Consider the following 19,471-nt stretch of genomic DNA (forward strand, 5'->3'; position numbering starts at 1 on the left):
TGCTTATGAAACACTTGGGAAATTTTGAAGTCCATTTCCTGCATGCTGAAGTATTTAGGAGTAATGTGTGTTGAGATTTGTAACTAACTTTGGAATGGATCAGAAAATTGAGTAAATGAGAGAAGGATCGAAAGATGAATAAGTATCTGAGAAAAAGCAAATGTTACCAAATGTTAATTGTAGAATTGAGATGGAGAGAAAATGCTCTTCACTGTGTACTTTTCTTAACATTTTTGTATGTAAGAAAAATTTCATAACAATGGGCAAGAAGGCTACTTTTCTGTGAGAAATGATCTTGATTTGCAGAGGAAGGCATTGAAATGCAATTCCTCAAAATCCAAAGTTGTTAAACAGATATTCAAATTAATAAAATTAATACAATTATTAATAAAATTAAATAGAAACAGCAAGTATTAATTCAGTGCCTCTAGTCCTACAATCCGTATTCTTCCTGTGTTACTGTGCCACTTTCCAAATCTAAACACCCAGAGCCCTGTGGATTAAAATAGGAAGTGGGCGTGAAGCCTCAGCTTTGCTTTGAATGCCTAAGTACTCTCCATTTTTTCTTTTAATAACCTTTTTGTTTTTTTAAACAAAAATTATTTTTTGAGAAAAGAGATGCTGGTAGTCAGATGATTGAGCACACCTTTATTAAAGATCTCTACAAAATAAATATTGAGACGAAATCAGTCATAAAATTTATCTGCTCAAAAAATTATTTTTCTTCCTAATCTTAATGTACTAGGAATTTTATATACTGAAATAAAATTCCAAGTATCTTAGAATCATTGGTCCATGCCACGTGTATTTTTTTCTTCGCTCGTTCAAGTAAAAATTCAGCAGAGTCTTGCAGATGTTGAGATGTGTCTTATTCCTAAGACCCCCACAGGCAGGCTTACAGAGCAGTGGAAGGAATGCAGTGCTGGGTGTGTGGGGTCTGGGACTCCAACCCCAGGTCAGATTGCACCTGCTGCTTTGTACAGTGTCCTTGGCCTTTCTCAGCAGCATCCTTTGATCCTGTTTTCTTTATGCGTGTGGGGATAAAAATAAAACACAGTTCAAAGTTGAAAGAAAATTTCAAAAGATCATTAAACCCAACCTTCTTATTTTATTGACGAGAAATCTGAATCCCTATGGCTTGTTTGAGGTAACAGGTAGGTAGAAGCAAAGCCATGCTGTAACACAGTTTGTTAGAGGTTATTCTAATAGTCTCATCATACTTACCTTCATTCAGTAGCCATGAAAGCAATACAGGGATAAATGCACCCCAGGAATGCGAAATGGTCTCATCGTTTCTCTTAAGATACGTGTAAATATGGTATGCATGCTTTTACTTAGAAAAAGAAGTGTTTTAGATTATAATATGTATATTAAGGTTTTATGTTAAATCTATAACTATATAAACCGTGCATAGATAATTCGACTGTAGGGAAGTAGTCTCTTTGGTGAAATAAATCACTTTGTTAATACTCTGATCACTCTTGGACCTTTCTATAGATTATTCTTAGGTGTAATAATATATATAATAAGTTATGAGGTTCAGTATTTCAATTATAGAGGTCCCATGGGACCTGAGTGAATCAGTCTATAAAGCAACACAGGACGGCATTGCATTTGAAATGCTAGGACTAAAGATACTAAATACAATAGTATCTTTTTAAATATATTTTTTACTTTTTATCCTGAAAAAAATAGAAACCATTTTGATATTTTTAAAAAGGGGCTAAATTTAATTTCTTTAAACCAAACACCTGCATATTGGCAGCTTTTTAATTTTGGTTGTATTTGTGTTTTGTAGACTTTGTGCAAGACCATTACATATCTGTTTTACATCTTTATGGAGGTATAAAATTGCATATATTTAAATACAATGTGATCCATTTTGACATGTTTATACAGTGGCGAAAACATCTTCATTATCAAGATAAATAATAATGTTATCATCCCCCAAACTTTCCTTAGAGCTCCTTTGCAATCCGTCTCTACTTCTGACCCCATTTGCAGGTTTGTCTTTTCCACCATAATTTCCATCTTCTATAATTTTACATAAATAGAATCATAAATATACACTTTTTTGGCCAACCTTCTTCACTTACTTAGCATGTTTTTAGTGTGTTTTTGATACTCATCTGTGCTATTGTGTGTATACAAATTTCCTTTTGTCGGGGCACCCGGATGACTCAGTCAGTTAAGTGTCTGCCTTAGGCTCTCTTGCCCAGGGGGGAGTCTGCTTTTCCCTCTCCCTCTGCTGCTCCCTCTGCTTGTGTTTGCGCTCTCTCTGTCAAATAAGTAAATAAAATCTTTTTTTTAAGATTTTATTTATTTATTCATGAGAGACACAAAGAGAGCGAGAGAGAGAGAAAGAGAGAGGCAGAGACACAGGCAGAGGGAGAAGCAGGCTCCATGCAGGGAGCCCGATGTGGGACTCGATCCCTGGGACTCGATCCCAGGTCTCCAGGATCAGGCCCTGGACTGAAGGCGGCGCTAAACCGCTGAGCCACCTGGGCTGCCCAAATAAAATCTTTAAAAAAAAAAAAAAAATTCCTTTTTCCTTTTTTCCCCCTTGCCCTGTGTTATTCCATTATGTGGGCAGATATGCCAAATTTGCATTTGTTTATTGAACATTTAGGTTAATTTCCAGTTAATGGGAATTGCAAACTAAGCAGCCAAATCTTTGTGTGGATATATGTTTTTTATTTTCTTATAGGCAAATACCTAGAAATTGCACTGGCTGAGGTGTAGGATACATGCCTGATTAACATATTGTGAAGCTACCAAGTGGTTTCCAGAAGTGACTACCCCATTTTACATTTCCACCATCGTTAGTAAAGGAGGAGTCTGTTCGCTCAAAGTTCTGGTCAGTACTGGTTATGGTCAGTCTTTTTAAGTTCAGCCAATCTAAAGGATGTGTGTTTAATATGCTTTGCTCTGAGGATGAATGATGCTTGCATCATGCGCTTTTGGCATTTGGGTATTCTCTGTTGTGAAGTGCCTAAATCTTGTTTATTTTCTTTTTTAAAAGATGGGTTGTACTTTATTGTAAATACTCTTCTCAGTGTTTGAATAAGTCCTTCATCTGACATTGTGTGGAGAAAATGCTCTTGCTGCATATAGCTTGCTTTTTGTGGGGGGTTGTATTTTTCTAGGAACAGAAGTTTTATTTTTTTTTATTTTTTTATTTTTTTTAAATTTATGATAGTCACAGAGAGAGACAGAGAGGCAGAGACACAGGCAGAGGGAGAAGCAGGCTCCATGCACCGGGAGCCTGATGTGGGATTCGATCCTGGGTCTCCAGGATCGCGCCCTGGGCCAAAGGCAGGCGCCAAACCGCTGCGCCACCCAGGGATCCCGGAACAGAAGTTTTAAATTTTGACAAAGTCTGATTTACCAATTTTAGGTTCAGTTATTTGTATTTTTGCGTGTGTCTGTGCATTCTTTCTGCACAAACTGCCCAGTCTGAGATTACATGTATCTACTCGTATGGTTTTCTTTTAGAAATGTTACCATTTTAGGTTGTACATTTGGGTCTGTAGTCTTTTCTGAATCTATGATTGTCAAGAGTGAGATAAGGATCATTATACTTTTTAAATTTTGATTTCCAATTGATCCTGCATCACTTGTTGAAAAGACTTTTTTCCCTCCATTGTACTGGCTTGATACAGTTGTCAAACCTTGGCCATATTTATGTCGGTTTATTTCTGGACATACTCTTTTTTTTTTTTTTCCCGTAAATGTAGATCTCTCTCTTTTTGCCAGTAACACGCATTCTTGAATAGCTTTATAGTAAATCTTGAGAGTAGGTAAGGCAAATTCTCCAACTTTTAACTATCTAGATTCTTTGAAACTTTAAATAAATTTGAGAATCAGTTGTCAATTTCAACCAAAAAACCTACTTGATTTAATTTGGAATTACATGGAATCTATAGATCAGTTTGGGACAATTGCCAACTATGGATATGGTGCATCTTTCCATTTATTTCTTCTTTAATATAGTGGTATTTTATATTTTTTAGTATATAGATTTTGAGTAACTTTTCTTGGATTTATTCCCAGGTACTCCTTTTCCCCCTCACTAATGTAAAAGGAATTATAAGAAATTAATTTCAATATTTGCTACTAATACATTATTATAGAATCATTTTAAAAAATATTAACATATGTGTGCACACTTAAATCTTTCAACAGGTTTGTGTAGACTTTTATGGGTTACTTGGTATTTTCTTAGGTAGGTAATCAATATAAGCATGCAAATATTGATAGTTTTATTACTGATTTTTTTCAGTTAATGCAATGGGTAGATCTTGCAGTAAAATGTTAAATGACAATATTGAAAGCAGGCATCCTTGCCTTCTTACCTCATGGGGAAAAATTAGGTCTTTCATTCTTAAACTGTGATATTGGGTGTTGGTTTATCCTAGATGCTTTTTATCAGTTTAGAGAAATTATCTGCTTTTCCTAATTTGCTGAGAGTTGTTTTTTTTTTTAATCATGAAAGTTTTGAAATTTGTTAAATACTTTTCTTTTTGCATTTATTGAAATAATTTTTCCTTTATTCTATTAATAGGGTGAATGACATTCATTCTGCATGTTAAACTAAACTTGTATCTTTTTTTTAAAGATTTTATTTATTTATTCATGAGAGACAGAGAGAGAGACACACACACAGAGACAGAGACAGAGGCAGAAGCAGGTTCCATGAAGGGAACCTGATATGGGACTCGAACCCCTGGACTCCAGGATCACAGCCCGAAGGCAGGCGCTAAACTGCTGAGCCACCTGGGGATCCCCCTAAACTTGTATCTTAAAAAAAGTCTCATTACTTATGCTATCACTGTGTGTTCACACACACAATTAAATTACATTTGATAACATTTTGTTAAGGATATTTACATCTATTGCAGGGATATTGAAATGTGATTTTTTATATGATCTTTTTTAGATTTTGGTGTTAGTATTGTCCTTACAAAGTTGGGAAATGACCCCAAATTTTTTATTTTCTCAAAATATTTATGAAAAATAAGTGACTTGGGAGTTTGCCAGAATTTGCTACTAAAAACATTTGGCCTGGAGTTTTCTTTTAGGAAAGAAGTTTCATAATTTCATATATATTCTAACTTTCTATTTTCATGTGCCAATTTTGATAAGTTGTATTTTTCAAGAAATTTGTCAGTTTGTGTAGTTGTTATATATTTTACTGTCATGTATTTCTTACCTTTTTAAAACCCATTGGATCTGTGTGATGAGCTCTTTCATTCCTGATATTATTGATTTGTGTCTCCTCTCTTTTTTTTTTTTTTGAACATTCCAGCTAAGGCTTTGTCAATTTTGTTGATTTTTTTTTGGAAATAAGTAGCTATTAGATTTTGTCTGTAGTTTCCTCTGACTGATTTTTGCTTTTTACTGTTTTATTCTAGTTACCCTGGGGTTAAGTTTTTGCTCTTTTTTGTTTGTTTGTTTTGGTCAGCTTTTTATGATAGAAATCTCAGGTCATTTTCTTTCACTTGTTTTTTCTAATATGAACATTTAAAGTCATGTGTTTCTCTACACTGCACAACTGTAAGTATGTTGTATTCAAAATAATTTCCAGGGATACCTGGGTGGCTCAGCGGTTGAGCGTCTACCTTCTGCTCAGGGCATGATCCTGGATCAGGGGATCGAGTCCTGCATCGGGCTCCTTTAGGGGAGTCTGCTTCTCCCTTTATATCTCTGCTTCTCTCTGTGTGTCTCTCATGAGTAAATAAATAAAATATTTAAAAATTTAAAAAACAAAATAATTTCTAGTTATTTTATGCATTTGTCTTTTATACATGTATTATTTTGAAGTGTGTTATTTGATTTACAGATATTTGGTGTTTTTCTCTATGTTATTATTCTTTGCTACTTTAACTGTGTTGTGATCAGCAAATATAATCTGTATGATTCTGATAATTTTTAATATTGAGACTTTGTTACTGAACCAGAATATAATTTATCTGGGTGAATGTACTATGCATATGCGAAAGTAATGTGTGTTCTGAACTTGATAGATGAGGGATTTCTATAAGTGTTAATTAGATCAAAGCAGTGCTGTTTTTGAGATCTGTGTTTTTGCTGATTTTTTTTTTTTGGAGGCGGAAGAGTAGAATCTAGTTTAACTAAGAATTACTCAGAGGAGTATTACAATCTCTTACCAAGGGTGTAAAATTGTTCATTTCTTCCCTAAATACTGTTTTATATATTTTGAGTCTCTATTAATGAGATGAATTGACATTCATAATTGTTTACCTGGATAATTTGCCCTTGTTGTCATTTGAAATATTCCTTTGAATCTGGAAATACTTTTTGTCTTGAAATTTGTGTTCTCCGATGTTAAAGTTCCATTTGATGCTTATAAACTGCATAGTATATATTTGTCTATTCATTGTCATAAATCAAGTCTCTCTTATGATTAGTGTATAGTGGTTCGTGCTTTTATGTTCATTTTGCCAAGCTGTGCCATTTAATTAGTGTCTTTGGACTCTGGTTTAATTTATACTCTCCATTATACATATATATTTTTTCCATTATATTTTTTGTTTGTCTCCTCTAGTTTTTGATTCTCACATGTTTCTTCCCTGTGATCTTTTATATTATTTCAATATTCTTTTGTATTCCACTTTAGTTTAATGTGTATATTTTGGCAAAGTCTCATTGTATTTTCTTTTATAAAAGTATTTTCTCTAGGAATTACATATTGATATACCAAATATTTTAGTCTATTTTAAGCTACTACTGTACCATTTCACATAAAATGTAGGAAAATTCCAATGATACAGGTTATCCCCTGTCAACCATTATGTTATAGCTTTTATATGTACACTGAAAATCATACCAGCTTATAAAAGTTTTTCTTTTAGTTATATGCATTTTAAAGAACTTAAAAAAACATTAATCTTTTACATGATCCAAGAATTTATCATTTGTGTTGCTCTTTCTTCATTCCTTCTGGTTGTCACTTTCCTTCAGTATGGAGAACTTCCATTAGCAAATCTTATATGTCACATCAAATATATTGATTTTACTGTCATTTTTGTAGAATATTTTCACTAGCTACCGAATTCTGATTTGACAGTCTTTTCCACTCAGCTCATAAAGATGATGTTCTGTCATTAGGCTTGCAATGTTTCTGCTGAGAAATCGTCAGTATTGCAAACCATTTCCTGTGTACAATGGGCCAGATAAATAGATTTTTTTTTTCAAAAAGGTTTTCTTAAGGCCTCCTGAGTGTCTCAGTTGGTTAAGCATCTGCCTTCTGCTCAGGTCATGATCTTAGGGTCCTGGGATGGAGTCCCCTGTCAGGCTCCCTGCTTAGTGGGGAGTCTGCTTCTCCCTCTCCCTCTGCTACCCACCACCACTCCTACTCTCTGTCTCAAATAAAGCCTTAATATTTTTTTCTTTATGTTTGTTTTTCACTAGTTTGACCATGATGTGTCTGGATGTAGTTTTCTTTGTGCTTGTGAATCACTGAGTTTCTTGGATCTGTAAATTTATGTATATGACTATATTTATGAACTCTTAGGCATTTACTTACTCAAACTGTTTTCCAAAAATGTCACAATGTAACATGTGGAATCCAAAAAAATTGAAGCAGAGATAGAATATTGGGTATTCGAGGTGTAGAGTTGGGAGAAATGGGGAGATGTTGGTCAGAGGGTACAGAGTTGTGGTTATGTAGCATAAATAAACATGGAGATTTAATGTAGAGTGTGATAACTACAGTCAGTTATACTGCATTGAATTTTGGTGATTTGCCAGCAAAATAGTGACTAGTCATCGTTTCATTACATGTATATATATCAAACCATCATGTTGCTCACTTTAAATAAATACAATTTTTATTAAAATAGTTCTTTTCAATTTCTCTTTGCTCTTCTTGTGGCACTCCATATATACATTAGGTGTTTAGAAATATCCTGCAGGACTCTGGGGACTCTGTTCATCTATTACATTTTATTTCCCTCACTGTTTTCCCCCATCTATATTAAAGTTCCTAATTCTTTCTTTTATTATTTACATACTGCTATTGAGTTCACCCAGTGAGTTTTTCCTTTTAAATTTTGTTTGCCTCCAAAATTTTTTTTTATTATTTTGCTTTTCTCTACTGAGAGCTTTTGTATTTTCATTCAAGAGTATTTTCTTTATTCATAAAGCATAGTCAATCTTAGCTGCTTATATGTTTTTATAGCTCCAGTACCTAGGCCATCTTTTTGGGTTTGTTTGTTTTCTGGTCTTTTCCTTTGAAAATTGAAATTTCAATTTTCAATTGAATTCTTTTCCTTTGAAAGGAAATTTCCTTTCCTTTCCTTTCCTTTCCTTTCCTTTCCTTTCCTTTCCTTTCCTTTCCTTTCCTTTCCTTTCCTTTCCTTTCCTTTCCTTTCCTTTCCTTTCCTTTCCGTTACATTCCGTTTTGTTTTGTTTTTTGTTTTGTTTTTGTATGTAGAATAGTTTGGGATTGTATTCTGGTTTTGTGAGGATTGTGTTGTGCAGAGTGTATCATAATATTTCTATCATAACCATCTGGAGATGTTGATGTTTATTTTATCAAGGAATTGAGTCACTTAGAATGAGACTGTACGTTGTGTCCCCCCTTTTGGGGAGGTGATTCACACCTCCATTTATCTTTCTCAAGCTTGCCTGGATTGCTTTGTTGCATCCCTGCTGCATGAGGTCAGAAGCCTCAGATCTCCATTCAGCACCCAATGCCTTTGATTCCTTCATTGGGACTGTCTTGTATGTGTGTAGGGCAAGAATTTAAGTGATACAATACATATTCACAAAATTAAGGGATCCTCTTTCTCTCACTCTTTCATCTCTGGGATGCTCTCCAAACTCTTGAGCCTGCTGGAATCTTCCCTTCTGTTTTTCTTGCCAGAAAGAGTTTATCTGAGATTTTACCTGCTTGTGCAGCCATCGTTGCTCAGCACCTTGCAGCTGGGGTCATACTGCACAGGAAAAATAGAGATGAGAAACTCATTATTATGTGAATCACTTTTCCAAGTTTTGATTCTCTTCCATAATCTGCCTGCTTTTGAGGGTCCTCAGGTGACTGAGATAGATATGTATACATATATATATGTTTTGCCATGTGTATGTATGTGTATATGTACCTATGTGTGTGTATAAAGTTTAAGGTTTTTAATTGTAATCTGCATGAAGAATGGGGGATAGTGGACTTACCCACCACAATTGAACCAGAACCCATGTTGATTTTTTTCCTCCAGAAAAACATTAACTATGCCAAAGTATAGAATCTTCAGATTAGCAAAGCCATTGTGACAAAATTCTCTCTGTGTGTGAATTGTGCAGAGAAGAGAAGTGATAGTCAAATTGTGTTCATTACAAACACAAACACAATTTAAGAAAAATACTTCAGATTTTGCATTCCAAGTAAACTTTGCCTTTATTATTTCAAGGGCATTGAAAACAATAGTATGCTTTTTTTCTCTCCATTAGGTTGTTCAGGATAGAATAGGTTATATATGCTTGGAGCCATCAGAATGAAGCTATATATAACTCTAACACACGACTAATCTGTAGGTATTGTTCAAGCCCTTTAGGACTGATACTTTGTGGTAACTTAAATATGTTTCAGTTAAGAATAAGGAGTTTAAGAATTAACATTGGTGATATTTCCTGTTGTGAAATACATATAGTATAGGTCAGCGCCAACTTCCTTATGAAAGTGAGTTTATATAATGATAAAGTAAAAATATCAAAGGATAAATTATTATGTCTGAATGATGTGTGTTTTGGAAATAGTACAATATTCTTTTTTTGTTTCTCAGAATAAACAGAGGCTGGTGTGTATTGTGTATTAAAGATTTCTGCTTTTTGGGTAGTGATTAAGTAAGACTCTTAAGGAAACGAAGAATGAGGGCAACAAAGCCATTTTATGCAAAAATGAAATTATATTGTTTTTTTTTAAACATAGGATGTATGAGCATGCGATATAGCATAGGATTTTCCATATGCTTATGATACCCTTCTGACCCTGAATTAGATCAAGTTATTTAAATAGGGCTCAGATAAGGAACACATTGCAGTTCAGGTGAAAGAATTTTGTAATGTGCACTTTCTAAGCATTTATTCTTCTTCTTTGCCCTTTGATATGGTTAGTACAAAAATAGCAATTCTCTGAATTTACATTGTTATTTGTAAAATGATGCACCATTTAGAGCTTTTGTTGTATGGCAACAAGGATGTAGAAAATACTTGTGTTTAATCATTGTTTTATTATATCAAGTTACCTCAGTGTTTCACATTTTAAAAATTGAGCTGTAATTTGCATTCAGTAAAATGCACAAAGCTTCGTGTAAAGCACCGTGGCTTTTCAAAAATACATGTTCTCCATATGTAACCCAGATCAAGGTCTGGATCATGTCTCTTGGCCCTGATGCATAAAACTTTCTTCATTCCCCTTCCCTCTCAATATCTTCCATCCTCAGCCAGAGTTAATCATTTTGGGTTTTGTCAGCACATATAGATTGCCTGTTCTTAAACTGTATGTAAATAGAATCATACAGTGTGTACCCTTTCTTTCACATAAATGCTTTGAGATTTGTGTGTTGTATGTATCAATAGTTCTTTCATTTCCACCATTGAGGAGTTACTTAGTTTTATCAATATGCTCCAGTTTGGTTGTCCATTTTTCTCTTGCTAGCTTGCTTCCATTTTTGGGCTGTTATGAATAAAAACACTTAGAATTTTCTTATATGCATCTTTTTGTGGATTATAGCTCACATTTTTCATATTATATGAGTTCATTATAAATTGTGTTTAGTATAGCAGTATCTCTATTCCTTTTTCTTGTCAACTTTAAAAAGATACTTTGCTATAAAAAGAAAAAAATGGTCCCCAGATGTATGTTATGCTAAAAAAGTTAACATTTTTGAAAGATTAGTTGCCCTTTATTCAAACATGGACTGTCCATATTTGATTCTCTTGTACAAACTCTAAAGAAAAATTAAGCATTGTAAACCTATAAAAGACGTATGAAAATTAAAACATACCACCTCTATGAGAGTCTCTTTTCCCAAACAACTTATATGATTATTTTCTTCCTCAAAGACCAACCACATGGTAGCATGTCTTTTCCCCACTAATCTCTTTGAATTTACTATGTAATAAGCAATCATATGTCCATTCCTCATGAGAACAAGGCCATCTGTGTCTTACTCATCTTTCCATCCCTGGCATCCAGCACTTTGCCTGGCACATGGTAGATATATTTTGTGTGTTGTGTGAATTGAATAGCTGCCTTTTGTCTAGGGGGCTTATTTCCCTTGCAGGAGTTGTTTTTGCTATGGAAACATAACACACACTTAGCTTTAGCTTAGGCGTTTACTATTCCCTTTGTCTTAAGTCTTTTGTTTAATACATGAGCTGACTTATCCCAGTTTCCTGTTTATATAGGGCAGACTTTTGATGGAAATGCACACTATCAAGAACCTATGAAAAACGGGGCACCTGGGTGGCTCAGTGGTTGAGTGACTGCCTTTGGCTCAGGGCGTGATCCCAGATCTAGGGATCGAGTCCCACATCGGGCTCCCTGCAGGGAGCCTGCTTCTCCCTCTGCCTATGTCTCTGCCTTTCTCTCTCTGTCTCTCATGAATGAATGAATGAATGAATGAATGAATGAATATCTTAAAAAAAAAGAACCTATGAAATATTTCTGTTTTATTCTAATTACATTATATTAAACTTCATCGATGTGTCTTTGTGGAAAAACAATATCAGGTAAATACTTCATATGTATGTGCTTATATGTATGTACAATATATATTATTAACTTTTTTTTCTCAGGTATATAGTACTTGGTGTACTCTGTACTTAGTAATAGAAGCCAAGCCTCATTTTTTTCTTTTTTCTTTTTGGCAAAAGACACATTATCTGTTTAGCACAATTAAAAGACCTTGAAATTATGCATGATTTTCATTACTACTGGGATTTCTATGTTGAATCAAAGGTCATTATTCTAATCATCTCAGACCCCTCTTTTTCCCTAATAGATCTTTGCAATGCCCATCTGTCAGTCGTTCGTGGTATAACCTTTTCTGATCGGGGCAGGATGGCAGATGGACAGCAGATGGGAGTTTTGCCCTGCCTCTTGATTCAGATCCTGGAACTGTCAGCGAATGTCAGTTTGTCCTCACAGTTTGCGGGTTCCAGTACTGTATTTGGCTTCCCAGCCAGGGGTCTGACTTGATGCAGTGCTCAACCAGCTATTGGTCATTGTGACTTGTTAATGGTTGAAGACGAATAGTTAGGGTGGAGGAACCCACTGGGTGTGTAAAAGCACTTCCTTTCTATTTCACTGAGTGCTATGTGTTCAGGACCCTGGAGTCCATTCTCAATTTCCTATTATTGGGAAATTTTTATTGTAATACAGGTCTCTATGTTTTTAAAAATCTGACTCCATTTGCCCAAAGTCTTTATTTCTGTATAAATTCACATGAGGAAGCAAGCAAGTAGAGATACTCAGCTGCTTAAACCATAGATGTTTTTGTCTAAATTGTTGGACAACTTGTCATCTTTTGGAATTCCTAAAGGTAAGGGATGCTTAAAACTTGGTCTGATAACATTTTGAATAACTGTATCGAACTGTAACTCTACCTGCTTGGGCTACAGCATTAAGAGAGAATTTATAGGAGAGAAGAAAGTCTTTTTTATTCTTTATTTTTTAAAATTCTGAACTGTTAGCATGCACTCTCTTTTTAATTTGTGGATGAATTTGTTGCTTTACAAGTGATTCTCTTCACTGTAAGTATAAGCCAGATTCAAGTAAACAGATGAGGCTGAGTAAATGGAAATGGCCTTGACAGTGACCATGAATAAAAGACAACCATGAGTCAAATTGTATGTGAAGAGGTTTTTCTTTCTTAGTTTCTTTAGACTTAGAGCTTCACAAAGACCATATTGTGCCCCATTTTCAACTGAGCTGAATTTCAACTTTGATTAAGAACATAAGAGTTTATGTAAGGAATGCATGTCCACCGATCTTTAGGTAATTGTCCATCCTGAATATGGAAACCTGTGAGTCTCTTAACTGATCTGTCATGAAACTATTGCCCAGAATTCAAGGAGACCCTCAGAATGCTGCATTCCTTCTTTGTACTCTGAACTAAATTGAAATATTGTGCCCTGCTGGTTAATAGTATTTCGGTTCATACAATAGATTGATGATGTCATCATTACACAATTTCTTAATATGGATTGCTTGTGCTTGAATATTGTGTTCTGGAAGTTGAGTTGGTTCTACATGTGAATAAATTATACTGGTCCAATTATGTCAGTAATATTGGGTTGTTATTCTCAAATTGCTTGCATTAGTTCAAGAGATTCCTTTAATCTAAGATACCTATAGTGTTAGCCACTATAGGGCACTATAAACTGTAAGTTATAACAGATTGCTTGGTAATCATTTGCCTAAATCTTGAGTAATCTGTGCATCATAAAATGAATATGCATTGTATTCCATGTTCCATCAGCTATTCTATGATCTTTCCAGTTTTCTTCTTTCTTAATATATTTAAATTTTTAAAAACTCTGTGCTTGTGTCCTCACGTGAGATTGTGCATGCATGTATGTAATTATCCATCAGATTATATCTGGCAGATGACCAAGGTACCATCATTCTGGAACCATGGCAATCTGTCTGGGGCTTCCTTGAAACTAATTCATTGATTCTTTTAAAGGAATCTTGAAATAGAAAAAAATCTTGTTACTCCACTGCCCAGCAATGGCATAAAGGACTGTGTTTCACCCCTACTAGTGATAAATGTATTTTAATATGGATCTTGCTAACATGATTTCAGGTGAGGTGTGGACAGGCTCTAATTAGTTATAAATTTATAAATCCTGGAAGAGAGGTTTAATTCAAAACTCCCCATCTGACTAACACTTCTGTGATGCTTTTATCCCAAAAAGTGTTCTCATAATGAATTCCCATTAGCCATGGAGTTAAGACAAAGTCACAAACTTCAGGAAAGCGAGCAATCCATGTGACTTAGCCAGTTAGACAGAAGCTCTACTTTGCCAGCATGCCACCTGATTCCCCTGGACTCATTCTTGCTTTTTGGAGACAACTCTTAGAAGAAAGTTTACAACCATAATGAAATGTTGTACAGAAAAATTTAAGCCATCTTACATTAGACATCTTCAAGGACAATAGCTAGGGCCTCATATTTAAATCATCCTTTATGTAGTAGAGTACTTATTGATTTCAAAGTACTTTTCCCATGCTTTACCTCTTCTGATTTCAAAACATCCTCATTAGGCAAGCATAGAAGAAATATAAATAACCAAGAAAGCAAACCAAAGTTCAGCATCTGGTTTGATTAGTTATTGCCTTTTTGCCACAGCCATCAATACTGGTTAACAGTGGCAAACTTACAGAGGGTCCTTACTTACCTTCAGGAAACTTCCATGTTCATAGGCAGTAGAGATAATTAATAGTTTAGCATATGCTGGAAGGTGGTATTTTAATGAAAATTATCACAAATAGTAAAGCAGACCCAAGTGTCCAAGATGGAGAGAGGGGTATGCTCCTTCATGCCAGAAGGGTGGCCAGAGAAAGCCTCTCTCTAATTGTGTGTGTGTGTGTGTGTGTGTGTGTGTGTGTGTACATTTTTTCCACTGTTGGCTTTTTACTGAGATATAATTTACAGATTTACGGACTGAGAATTCAACAGATTTTAAGCACGTGATCTAATGAGTCTTGATAAATATAACCTGCACCTCTGTCAATATGTAGAATGTTTCTATCCCCAGAAATAGAGCACCTCAACCCTTTTACAGTATAACCTGTCATCTTCACTTCCCAAGGCGACCACTCTTCTGATTGTTTCACCATAGATTGGTGTTGCCTATTCTGGAACTTCCTATAGTGGAATCATGCAGTAGGTACTCTTTTGTGGCTGGACTTCTTCCTCCTCTTAAGATTGTTGATGTTTATTCATGCTCTTGCTCTATAGTCATCATTCTTTTTTTCTTGTTCCTGTCTGGGTGTGCCCCAAGTTATTAAATACAGTTTCCAACTTGGATGACTTTCAGTTTTGGCCATTAAAATTAAAACTGTTAGCAATATTTTATGTAACAGATTGAAATATATATATGTATATATATATACACACACACATACATATATATACACACACTTATCTATTTAATATTTATTTATTTCATATGTGTGTGTGTATATATATGTGCATTTATTTATCTATCTATCTATCTATCTATTTATTTATTTTACATTTCTCTCTGGTAGATCCCAAAAGGTAGGTGTTGAACTTTAAAAAGTAACTTCCATACCAGTTTCCAAACTTTAAAAATAACTTCCATAACATTTTCTCCTCCCAACAGCAATTCAGGAGAGTTCAGGGTTTTTTGAATTTTTGCCCCTCCCCCTGCCCCCACATCCTCATCAACATTTGGTGTCCTCAGTCTTTCAGGTTTCAGCCATTTGAGTAGGTATAAATGGTGTTTCATGTGATTTTGATTTGTATTTCCAAAACAACTAATGTTGGTGAGTACTACTTCATGAGCTGATTGGCTTTTAACATATATTCTTTTGTGAAATGCCTATTCGAGTAATTTGCCCATATTACAAATTGAGTCGTCACTAATAGAAATATTAGTGAGTTGTAGGAGTTAGCCCTCCTTTGTCAGATACATGTACTGAGAATATTTTCTCCCAGTATGTAGCTTTATCTACTTATTTTCCCAGTGAGGTCTTTCAAAGGCCAAAGGTTTTAATTTTAATGAGGTTTACATTATAATTTTTTTTCTTTAGTTATCAATGTTCTCTTGCATTGTAGGAAATTTTTGCCTCCTCCAAGATCACAAAGATATTCTTTAATGTTTTCCTTTAAAAGTTCTATTATTTAATTTTGCTGTTTAGATCTATGATAATCTGGGATACATTTTCATGTATGATGTGAAGTATGGGTAAAAGTTCATCCCTCCACCCCCACCCCATAAATAGCCAATTGTTCTAGCGTCACTGGTTGAGATCTCTCTTTATCTTTAGAAATGTTTTGGGGCCTTGGTTGAAAAGTCACTACTATGGGCTTCTATTGAGAATGTAAAAATATGAAAAGACCAGTGTTCCCATCCTCCCAACAGCAACAAAATGGCAGAAAATATGCAAATACATAACAATTCTTCAAGTCACAAGAAGGCTGAGGTCCCAAAGAAGCCAAGTGACCTTAAAATATAAGGAAGGGGGCACCTGGGTGGCTCAGTGGTTGAGCATCTGCCTTTGGCTCAGGTTGTGATCTCAGGGTCCTGTGATCGAGAATGCATTGGGCTCCCTGTAGAAGCCTGTTTCTCCCTCTGCCTATGTCTCTGCCTCTCTTTCTGTGTCTCTCATGAATAGATAAATAAGAACTTTTTTTTTTTTTAAGAGAGATAGCTAAGGAAAGACAAGTTCTTCCAAAGAGAGATAGGGTGCAAGCACTTGCTTACCAAGGCTATGTGTATAGATACTGGCAAGCAGAATTCAAGTAACATTGCTAACAAATTGTCAAAAGCCCATTATGGGATAGTAAGAGGAGGTAAAACTTCTAGACACTAATGGAATTTGTAGTCACTCCAGGCTCTTCTGATGCATAATATATGCATAAAAATGTTAAGTCAAGAGTCCTGAGAAGTCATTTTTATGTGCAGGCCAGGGGAGTGGATCAATTCTTGTGGGAGGAGAGGCAGGAAGTCTTGCCTCTGCCATTTACACCCTTCTCTTCTGACAAACAAAAGCCTTAAAATCACATGGGGGTAAAGAACAAGAAACTGTTGTCTTTAGGATGCTGGTGAAAGCTCATTGCAGCTGGAAGAGGGTCTGGAAAAACTCTCTCTCTCTCTGGGTTAGAGACAGCAGTATATCTTGGGCTCAGGCCTACAAGTTAGGAGTGGGGCAGGACCCAGGAGGAGGTTTATTTCCAAGACCCAAGAACTCATCATGTTCCTGATTAGAGCAACAGAGAACACACCTCAATTTCTACCACCTGGCCAACAAGTGTCAAGGGGCTAATAATACTGGTATGATCCCAATTTACAGATGAAAGACTAAGGATAGAGACATTAAATTTCTCAGCCAGTAAGTGGCAAAACAGATTTGAGCCAGGAGAGTCTGGCTCTGAGTCCCCATAAGTGCTACACAATGCTTCAAAGGTAGGACATTGCATCATTGCTTCAAAGGTAGGACAGTGGGAATGCTGATGGGATTGAGGCAAATCAAAGAATGGGCTACTCCAAAGTGCAGGCGAATGCTTGAGGGGATATATGATTTTAAGAATGGGGTCCAGTCTGGGGCACCTGGGTAGTTCAGTTAGGTGAGTGCCTGACTTTTGATTTAAGCTCAGGTCCTGATCTCAGAGTGGTGAAATTGAACCAGATGTTGGACTCTGCACTCAGCAGGGAATATGCTTGAGATTCTGTCTCCCTCTCCCCTATATCTCTCTCAAAATAAATATTAAAAAAAGAAAGAATGGGTTCCAGTCAACAAGACCTCACCCAAGTGAGGAATGAAAGGGGTCCATTGTACTTAGCAATTTAAAAAATTATCTGTAACATTAGCAAGTAGGCAGTTTCATTGGACTGGCAAAGATTAGAACTAGGATCAATTGGATTCAGAAATGAAGATGGGTAAGTAAAAACACTTCACTTCCCCCAGAAGTTTGGATAGGAAAAGAAGGATCGATGCATAGATAGTGACATTGGAACAGGAGTGGTTTCTAAGAGTAAAAGCAATTTGAACTTGTTTATAGGATGGGGAAGATGTCAGTGGAATGGGAAAATTTCTCATTCTAAGAGAGGAAATGGACAGTTGGAATGGTGTAAGGTTAGTTGATGTGTCTGGGATGTGTATTGAGGGGTTCCTGGGAGTACATATATCTTTATGTGCAATATTAAGAGGCAAATAATTTGTAGAGTTTCAATATATTCCTATGTCAGATAATAACTTATCTATGCCTAGAGACCTATATATTAATGTCACCTACATCTTCCTGGTAATTTTTTTTTTTTGAACAAAGTAGCAAGGAAAAGTTGTTTCCTCTTTACTGATGTGTGTTGATATGCACTTTGTCAGAATACAGCTTTTTGGTAATGGTGCAATAAACCACTGTCGTTCTGATGTAGTAATATATAATAGACACAATAACTCAAATGATTCCATCTTACTTGACATAATGCAAAATGTCTTGAAAGATGAGACCCAAAAAGAGCAGCTTGCAACTCTAAATAGCATGAGTTTTGAGGTTTCCACTAGGGTAGTGGTGTCTTGCAGGACAAATGTTGTACAAACATATACATGCATCTCATTGTTCTTAGGATGATAGGTGCCTCAACGTGTCAAGTGTATTGAAAGAGAGTAGTAACATAGTTGTAAGTCTGTTAACAAGATTTAACTTATTTAAAGATTTTATTTGAGAGAGAGACAGAGATAGCAAGGGAGAGCTCAAGTGGGGAGGAGAGGGAGAAGCAGACTCCTTGCTGAGCAATGAGCAAGGAGCCCTTGTTTAGGTAAGCATGACCTAAACCAAAGGTACATGCTTAGTCGAGCCACCTCAGCTCCCCTGTTGTCAACATTTTAAAGCATGTGGCTATTTGAGTATTTTTAATCCTGCATTTGACAATTAGTAGAACCTCTAGAAATTCTGGACTTGCAAATGTAGTTGAAGTCATGAAGTTTCATCTGACATTAGAGATTTAGTCATGGTAGCCAGTTACTCTCGTCAATGTAAAAGGCATTCCACATGCCTTTTTGTTTTCAGCAAAAGCACTGGAAACATTCTTCTCTTATGCTTCTAAATCCTTGACTGTGTGGATAAGATTGTTTGGTCAGATCCATTTCCATTATATGCATCTTACTAAATATTCATCCCTTCCAAGAATACAAATACAGTATGTTTGCTATTTTAAAAACTGCATTACATTTTACTCCAAACATGTGAGATGGGCTTATTTATATCTATATCTTAAATATTGACACATATGAATAAGAAAATGGCATTTTCATTTGGGAATTGAATTGACAATGGGAAGTTTAGGTTGGCTGTCTCAGTAGGTCACATGGAAGAACCCAGCCAAGTCTATCAGCCATATTTGGCCTAGTTTCCTACATATGTTTGCCAGATGCAAAAACCAGCTTGTTGCTCTAAGGCCCAAAAACCTGGAGCAACTTGTGCTACTTAATCCAATGGGTGTCTTTCTTTTTGCTTAAAGTTTACATAGAGAGGTCAGTTTGTCCCAGTAGAGCATAAATAGAATGAGGCCTCCCTTTGCCTTTCACAACATACAGAGACTTTTATAGAATGCTCTTGTCAAGTATTTTTGGCAACACAACTGCAAAAAAAAAAAAAAAAACCCACACACAATCCTACAAATATGAGCTTTATGGTGAAGAAATAGGTATGAATGTTTGGACAATTGAGTTGAATAAACACATTCTTTTATT

The 19,471-nt window shown here is 35.5% G+C and overlaps 1 long non-coding RNA gene across 1 annotated transcript in view; it reads right to left on the reverse strand.

Annotated features, from left to right (window-relative positions):
• Nucleotides 1-729: 729 nt before the first annotated feature.
• Nucleotides 730-19,471, reverse strand: part of LOC119867672 — a 31,775-nt gene continuing 13,033 nt past the window's right edge. Inside the window, exons 2-3 of the long non-coding RNA XR_005384390.1 lie at nucleotides 8,914-8,960; nucleotides 730-1,024 (exon numbers count right to left, since the gene is read on the reverse strand). This is a non-coding gene — a long non-coding RNA (uncharacterized LOC119867672). The remainder of the gene's footprint in view (nucleotides 1,025-8,913; nucleotides 8,961-19,471) is intronic.

This window comes from Canis lupus, chromosome 35, assembly GCF_011100685.1.
Source record: "Canis lupus familiaris isolate Mischka breed German Shepherd chromosome 35, alternate assembly UU_Cfam_GSD_1.0, whole genome shotgun sequence".
Taxonomy (NCBI): Eukaryota; Metazoa; Chordata; class Mammalia; order Carnivora; family Canidae; genus Canis; species Canis lupus.